Below are 7,264 nucleotides of genomic sequence, written 5' to 3'. Positions count from 1 at the left end.
TACAAGCTACTCTCGCCATCGCTCCACTCCCAGTGCGTGCGAGCTGTTCTGGTATTGGTCCGACCGAGGCAAAGCTTACCCATGATGAGGCATGTGGCCAGTTAAAGGGTCCTAGATCAGCAGGCCAACAATCGGAACGGTCCTTAAGCGACACAGACGGGCGACCTTTCCTGCTCAACGTCTGGTCTCATCTTATTATTTAACACCCAAACCATGTACCTGACAGAGGTACAATACTTGAATAATGAATTCATCATCGCGAGTGATGCCTTCATTACTGCAAGTTCCTTTTTCATAAAATCCATATCCAGTGTTGCACAACATTCTTTTTAAAAGAAACAACTTTTAGTTTTTCTAAGCAGGGCTAAGCCTCATTAGTTCTCTTTATAAAATAGGAATCAAGGAAGATAATCAAATTCTAAGGAATGGCAATGCATCAACTGTTTCATCACTCAACTCCTATCACCTAATGCAGCATATAAGTGATAAAAGTTTTAAAACAACAAGGAGGTGGCAAATGCACCGGGGCTTGCCTGGGATAAACACTATGTTAGTGTTGTTAATTGACGACCACTTGGTAAGTATCTTCCATCCTGACACTTGGTTGATTCATCCATTTTAGCTTCGTCCATCAGCATCACTTGGAGATCAATTCCACTCGTCTTCCATAGCACGTGATCAATTAACGTACCTAAATGATATGCATAATGCATATGTATGAATATAAGAACTAGTACAATATTATATGAAGTTATATGGTATAGGATTAAACATTCTCTAGCAAAGCATTATAAGCAAGCATAAGTAATCATTAGATACATTAACTCTAACACAACAAGCATGATCTTCTAATCAATCAAACCTAACTTAAACACCAAACAATCGTAAACCATGTATGGATCTTCTTTAACTAGAACATACACCAAACGATTACCATAATTTAAACTTATTAGCCTTAGACATCTACAGCTTCGAATTTGAATAGAAATACTTTAACTAACTTTTTAAACCATTTCATCGGATTAACTAGCATAGCGCACGAGCTAAATAACACATCACACTATTTGTCCTAGCAAGTAGAGCATCATCAAGTATTACATAATCTCATTTAACTATAACCTAGAAGCAAAAGACTTTAAGCGCCTAAATGCACTTCCCACTATATAGCTCTCGGATTACAACTGGAATAAACGTATTGCTGCTATTTGCTTCCAACTAATAAGGATAATGAGGAACATTTATTCCAGATGATTAACTTAAGCGACCAATCTCCATTTATGATATTTACTCAATCAACAACCATAGAACATGATAATTACTAAAACAAAGCATCACTTCACCAATTAAGAATCAGCTAAACTTACTTAGCCAAACAATAGTAACTTCAAGCCAACAATTTAATACTTGCAGAATTTTTTAGACAGCAGCACAGCGGTTAATTGTTTTATTCATAACTCACAAAATATGCATCCAAAAATAGTAAACTAGGACTTTCTGGAAAGCTTATAAAGTCCTCTATAACTTTTGTATTACCATCACAAAGTGATTCAATGCTTAGCAAGGCCAAACAGTATTAAAACGACAGCGCTGTCTAGATAGGGGCAGATTTCGACTACTCACTTCAAAAATCCATAACTGGAGATTTAGACATCCAAAACATGTGATCCTAGACCTTTTAGAAAGCTAATAAAATTGTCTACAACTCATTTATAATCATCTCCAGTTAATTCAATGCGTAGAAAGGTCAGTTAACACAAACAGTCTCTTCTGTCCAGATTTGGACAGATTCAGACATCACATTTCAAACAGCCATAACCTGACTTCTAGACCACCAAAAAGGGTGCTCCAAAATTTGTTGGAAAGCTTAAGAAATGTACTACAATTCTTCTATAATTACTAAGGGCTGATTCTCAGTTTAGCTTAGCTAAACAGTCAAATTTTCGAAACCTGTACAGAATTTGGACAGATTCTGAAACTGGACTTGGAAAATTCATAACTCCTAAAATATTAGACCTATGTCTGTCAAATTTTAACACCAGCGAGATAATGAAGTTATCTCCAACTTTTATGTATGACATTTCTACAGAAAATATAGTTTAGTTCATTAAACAATCAGCACGGCAAAAACAGTACATGCAGTCTAAAATATCAACTATCTTGTTTTAATTCATACTTAGCTCCTACACATTATTTGACTCGTTCTCTAAATTATCTTATTAGATTAACTTGCTTGACGCCTAAATAAACATCATATAGCATAGAACTCTACAGTACAACTTGAACACCTAAGAACTTAAAGTACTCGCATATATACCTCCTCGAATTATTCTCCGACTTCAACCGAAATCGAAGCATCGACACTACTTGCTTCCAAATAAATTTTTGGACAGCGACGACACTTGTATAGGACCTCTAGCCGATCAACACAACATTTAACCACTCAATGGCATACATATTTATCGACGCACTCTTCACACCATAAACTACATTTTAACTTAATCCTTACTACCGAACGACGCATCTCCTTTATTTTTCTCATCACCCCACACATACAAATACGTCATCAACTAAATCAAATGAGTAAAATACACATCAAACAACCTGGCCGATCGGATTTGAGTTGTGCATGTGCTGTCCATGGACTTGGGATTTTCGTCGAACACGCGATGCCCGAAGCACGACATCGACAACGAGCGGAGTTTGTGACGTCGCGCAGGGGCTGTGCAGATCGAGTTGGAGCTCGCTGCAGTATTTCATCGAACACGTCGAGGGCGCGACACGAAGGAGTGTCGTGGCTGCTACTGCTCCATGGACTAGGGCGAGAGCAAGCACCAGGGAGTCGCACGATGTATAGGAAGCAGCATCCCGGCGCCCTGAGGAAACCCAGCGAGGCGAGGTTGCAGGGGCGAGCCCCATGTCGACGCCATGGAGAACGAGAAGAGTGGCTCGTGAGAGAGATGGGACAGGGAGCCGAGATGTTGAGGAGATGGGGCGCTGACCTGCTGTAGGCAGGAGAGGTCGCCGTCCATGGCTAGAAAGAGAGATGGAGACTGGGCGAAATCCAGGGAGGAGAGGGGCTAGGAGTAGCGGTGGGCGTGGGGAGCTCGACACTGGTACAGCAGGCGACGCTTGAGGAAGACTTGTGCTCGGCCATGAGAACGAGCAAAGGCAAGGGAATTCCTGGTGACAGTGTTGTACGAAGGGGATAAGGCTGAGAGCCTGGGCTGCGGTGGTATGAAGATACTAGAAGAAAGGGACGTGTGGAAGATAAGAAAATTTGGATTTTTCCACTTCTCTCTTTTTTGGAAAAGATAAATACATTTCCCGGTTCTAAAAAAATCAGGGTTTGACGGATGTACAAATGGGTCAGACTAAAACAAGATCGACGGCAATATTTGAACAAGATTTGATCTAGGGAATACTCCGGAGTCAGATAAACTTTTACCAGTTATTTATATCCAAAGATTTAGAACTGGTGAGAAACATACGGACCGAATCAAACGAGATCGACTTTGGTAGTTTAAACTATCTTTAATCCAGTCAAATTTTTATGAGTCTCATCTGCCATCGGTCATTTGACTAAAGAATAATTCGATTACTGAGCTGGCGCATTGTTTTTCTCGGACAACATGTGGCTCCAAATTTTACATTAAATCCGACATTTTCTGATTTTCATATTCATTTGCACGCGTAATTTGAACAACACAAATTTCACCAGCAAATGAGATTAGGTAACCCCAAAGTTCATGAAACCTTTTTAATTGTTTAAATTATGGAGATGAATACTACACCGAACTTGAGCTTTTGTGAAATGGTTGAATTCCAAATTCGTATTCGCTTAATCCATGAATTTTAAACAGACACACGACTCGACATTTCACAAAATAAATATGTGAGATCGAGGTGGCATCGAAATTGTGATCCTTTCGGAATCGACGTCACGCAACTTTCACGTGGGCGAGAGGTTGTGCGCTGTCCAGACACCGCTTACCACCAGTCACGCGCCACGATGCCAGGCCACAGAGAGACACGTGCAACGCAAGCGTGAAAGAATTTCAAATGAAGTTTAAGAAACCAGATCTAATTTCTAGAATTAAAGTTTGGGCAAGACGTCGATGGCTTAATCCAAACGATACTGGATTCGATGTTCCAAAAATTACCAAAGTCTGAATTTTGCAAAATAAATTAGGACAATTTAAACAGATGGAGACAGACACGATATCAAAATCGTGATAAACGAGGATGGTAAAAATTTAGTGACCTTTACATTCACAGCTATCACGTGTTATCGTCCGCACTCGTGGTCGAGTAGACGATAAACACCTGGGGTGTTACAATAACCCCACTCGGAATCGTAACATTTTGCTTTGGAAACTAAAGCTCTAGCTCAAAATTATTTTTTTGTGGTGTTTACGGAGGGGAGTAACTCTCACAAAAGATAACCTAGCGAAACAAAGGTGGAAGGGAAGTTTGAAGTGAAGTTTTTGTAATGAAAATGAGAGTATTCGACACCTTTTATTTGATTGTTACCTTGCTATAAATATATGGAGAATCATTTTCTTTGCCTTCCACATGAACAAACGCTCTAGTATTAATCATATTACGGGGGCTTGGGAATTCAAGAAAGGAACTACACATAAAAAGGAAAGTTATAATTAGAGTTGTGGCAATGTTTTGGTCCATTTAACTCTGTCATGATGTCATTTTTAATGATAAACCAATATCGTCAATTCTGGAGGTTATTTTCAAAGAAACACATTAACTCTGATTTTAGAGACTACTGCAGAAGGAAGAATCACACCAAGAAATTCATAACGATTGTCAATCCTTAGTAGTAGTGGTCATGTAGATATTCACAAGCTATGGATGGCGATCCAATGCTACAATTATGACTGCTTAATTTGTTTATGGTTCTAAACAAAGAATTTTTAATCTTCTCATAATTGTTCGTGGAGTCTTAATTTTTACTTGTAAAAGGTTGTATGCATGAAAGTGTAAAAGACAGAAACTGATTTCCATTTATCAAAAGAAGGAAAATGCTTCGTTAGGATCTGGTTTGAAGTTCCATATCTTCATAGTTGTTTGTTGCGGCCAGTTCCATCTGTTTTAGTGGTCTCAAAACATTACGCCCACCACTTCGAATTCACTCTGCTTTGTGCAATTTTGTGCCACTGTAAGAAATACATGGGAAAATGTGGAAGACAGTTCAGAAACAAGTTGTTCAAGAACTTCCATGTTTCGAGTTACTTAAGTAAGATTTCTGTTGAGAAAACCCTAAAACTATTAACAGTTGTACTTTTAGAGTTTTATAAAATACTTCACGGTGTATTTTAGTAATAATGGTGCCTGCCCAGTATTTTTAACAATAAGTAGTTCTGCTACAATTGATTTTCCTAGTGAACAATGTAAGATGGTGCAATGATAGTACTATGTCACGCTCGTGAGCACAAACTTAAAGACTTATTTGGTTGCATGAGGATTGAAGGGGATTTGGAGGCATATAATCTCTTAATAGTTAAAATTTGTCGATGTTTGGACTCATGGACCTAACCAACTAGTGAAATGATGTCGTGTGCCCTGGATCCAGATGGTGATGCGAGTTGACACAAACGATTTATCCTGGTTCGGGCTATGCAAGGCCCTACTTCCAGCAGAGTGGGTGAAGCTTATATTACTCGCACCTAAGTGCCTGTAGTAGGGGTTACAAGGTGAGCGGGAGAGGGGAAGACCCCAAGTCCCTAAATATGATTGAGGCAAGTGCCAATATCGAATGCAAGGGGAAGACTCTGAAGTGTTCGCCTGCCTCTTGGAGGAGCCATAGACTACCCTATTTATACACCTAAGGGGAGCAAGACATTATATCCGGGGATTGCCTTGTTGCTGAGGGGAGCGTCTTCGTGTCATGTGGACAACATGACCTTGTACTTCATTGTTGACTTGAGTTTGTTGGTTTCCCGCTGAGAGCCGAGGCAGAGGTTGAGGGTTCGGCTACGTACATGAGCCCCCCGAGGGAGGGGTTGCCCATACCGTAGTGGTTGTCACAGGGCTCCGGTATGGAGAAAAGTTGCTTATGGGATGCATCGGTGCTTCTATATTCGATGACGTTGGGGTGTCCTTTGCCACAAATATTGAGAGCAGAGCCAAGCTCGGGCGAGCCGGAAGTCTGCCCGAGGTCATGGCCAAACCCTTTCTAACGTGCGCCACAGTCGATGGAGTGGCCTCCTGCGGGATTCATGGGGGAGCAGGTAGCCGAAGCCGAGCTCGGGCGAGGCAGGATTTGTATCCGAGGGCGAGCTCAGCGTCAGGTGTGACGGAGACTGCGCACGAGGACTGGTTTGCTCTTCTGTCATATTACATGTCCTGTCAGGGGCTGGCAGACAACGTGCGTGTATAGTGGCGCATGTGTAATCATGTTGGTGAATCTTTGACAAGACCGCGGTCTTGTTGCCACTTTACACCTGTAGCGCTGGGCAAGGTAGGTGTACGCATTGAATGCGGTTGTCCCTCGTTGGCCTTCGGGAACGCTTTGTCCTTATCGCCTGAGGTGGGTGTTGAGCACCAGAAATATACTCGCGGACGGTCCACGGTGGTGGCGCGGACAGTCCGCGCGTGCGTAGAGTCAGTTAGGTTTCCGAGTTTCTCGCGGGATTCGTTAGCTAAAACCGCGGGATTAGCTCGGGAAACAACTTGTAGTGGATCTAGGCCTCCCCCTTTATATAGATGAAGGGCTACGGTCGATTGAACCCCCCACAATCGATCAAATCAAGTCTATTTCTCGTTTTACTTATACATTAGGAGTAGTTCTAGTTTAGCTCTAGGTTAGCCTTTCCCTGCCCCAAATTCTTCGCTTCTCTTCGGCTCTACGTCGATTAGATATGTCTAGGGTAGCCTGCCAACCCTAGATGAATCCTAGGATCTCTCCTCCTCGACGGGGTCCCTCCTGTGAGCGAGATTCAGGCGCCGCCAGCGAACTCCGCCGCCCTTTTGCACGTGCGGACCGTCCGGCCTCTAGGCATGGATCGTCTGGCTCATCAGACAGGGAGCCCGAGCCCTACGCCAGGTCGTGGACCGGCCGACCCTTGGCCACAGACCGTCCGCGCCTGTGCAGAGAGCACCGCCGCAGGTTCTCAACCCAATGATTGGCGCCCAGATCAGTGCCAACACACTTTTTGGTGACTCCACTGGGGACAGGTGTCTAGATCTACTAAAAATCAGGCCCTCAAATGGCCGGTTCTAAAGATCACACCGATATCTCCCCGGACAA

At 42.4% G+C, this 7,264-nt stretch overlaps 1 pseudogene; it reads right to left on the bottom strand.

Moving 5' to 3' along the window:
* Positions 1-311: 311 nt before the first annotated feature.
* LOC103653452 (uncharacterized) lies at positions 312-4,304 on the bottom strand (annotated as a pseudogene).
* Between the last annotated feature and the right edge of the window lie 2,960 nt (positions 4,305-7,264).

This window comes from Zea mays, chromosome 4, assembly GCF_902167145.1.
Source record: "Zea mays cultivar B73 chromosome 4, Zm-B73-REFERENCE-NAM-5.0, whole genome shotgun sequence".
In the NCBI taxonomy this organism is placed as follows: domain Eukaryota; kingdom Viridiplantae; phylum Streptophyta; class Magnoliopsida; order Poales; family Poaceae; genus Zea; species Zea mays.
The sequence above is the reverse complement of the archived record's forward strand: the minus strand, read 5'-3'. Positions and strand labels throughout refer to the sequence as shown.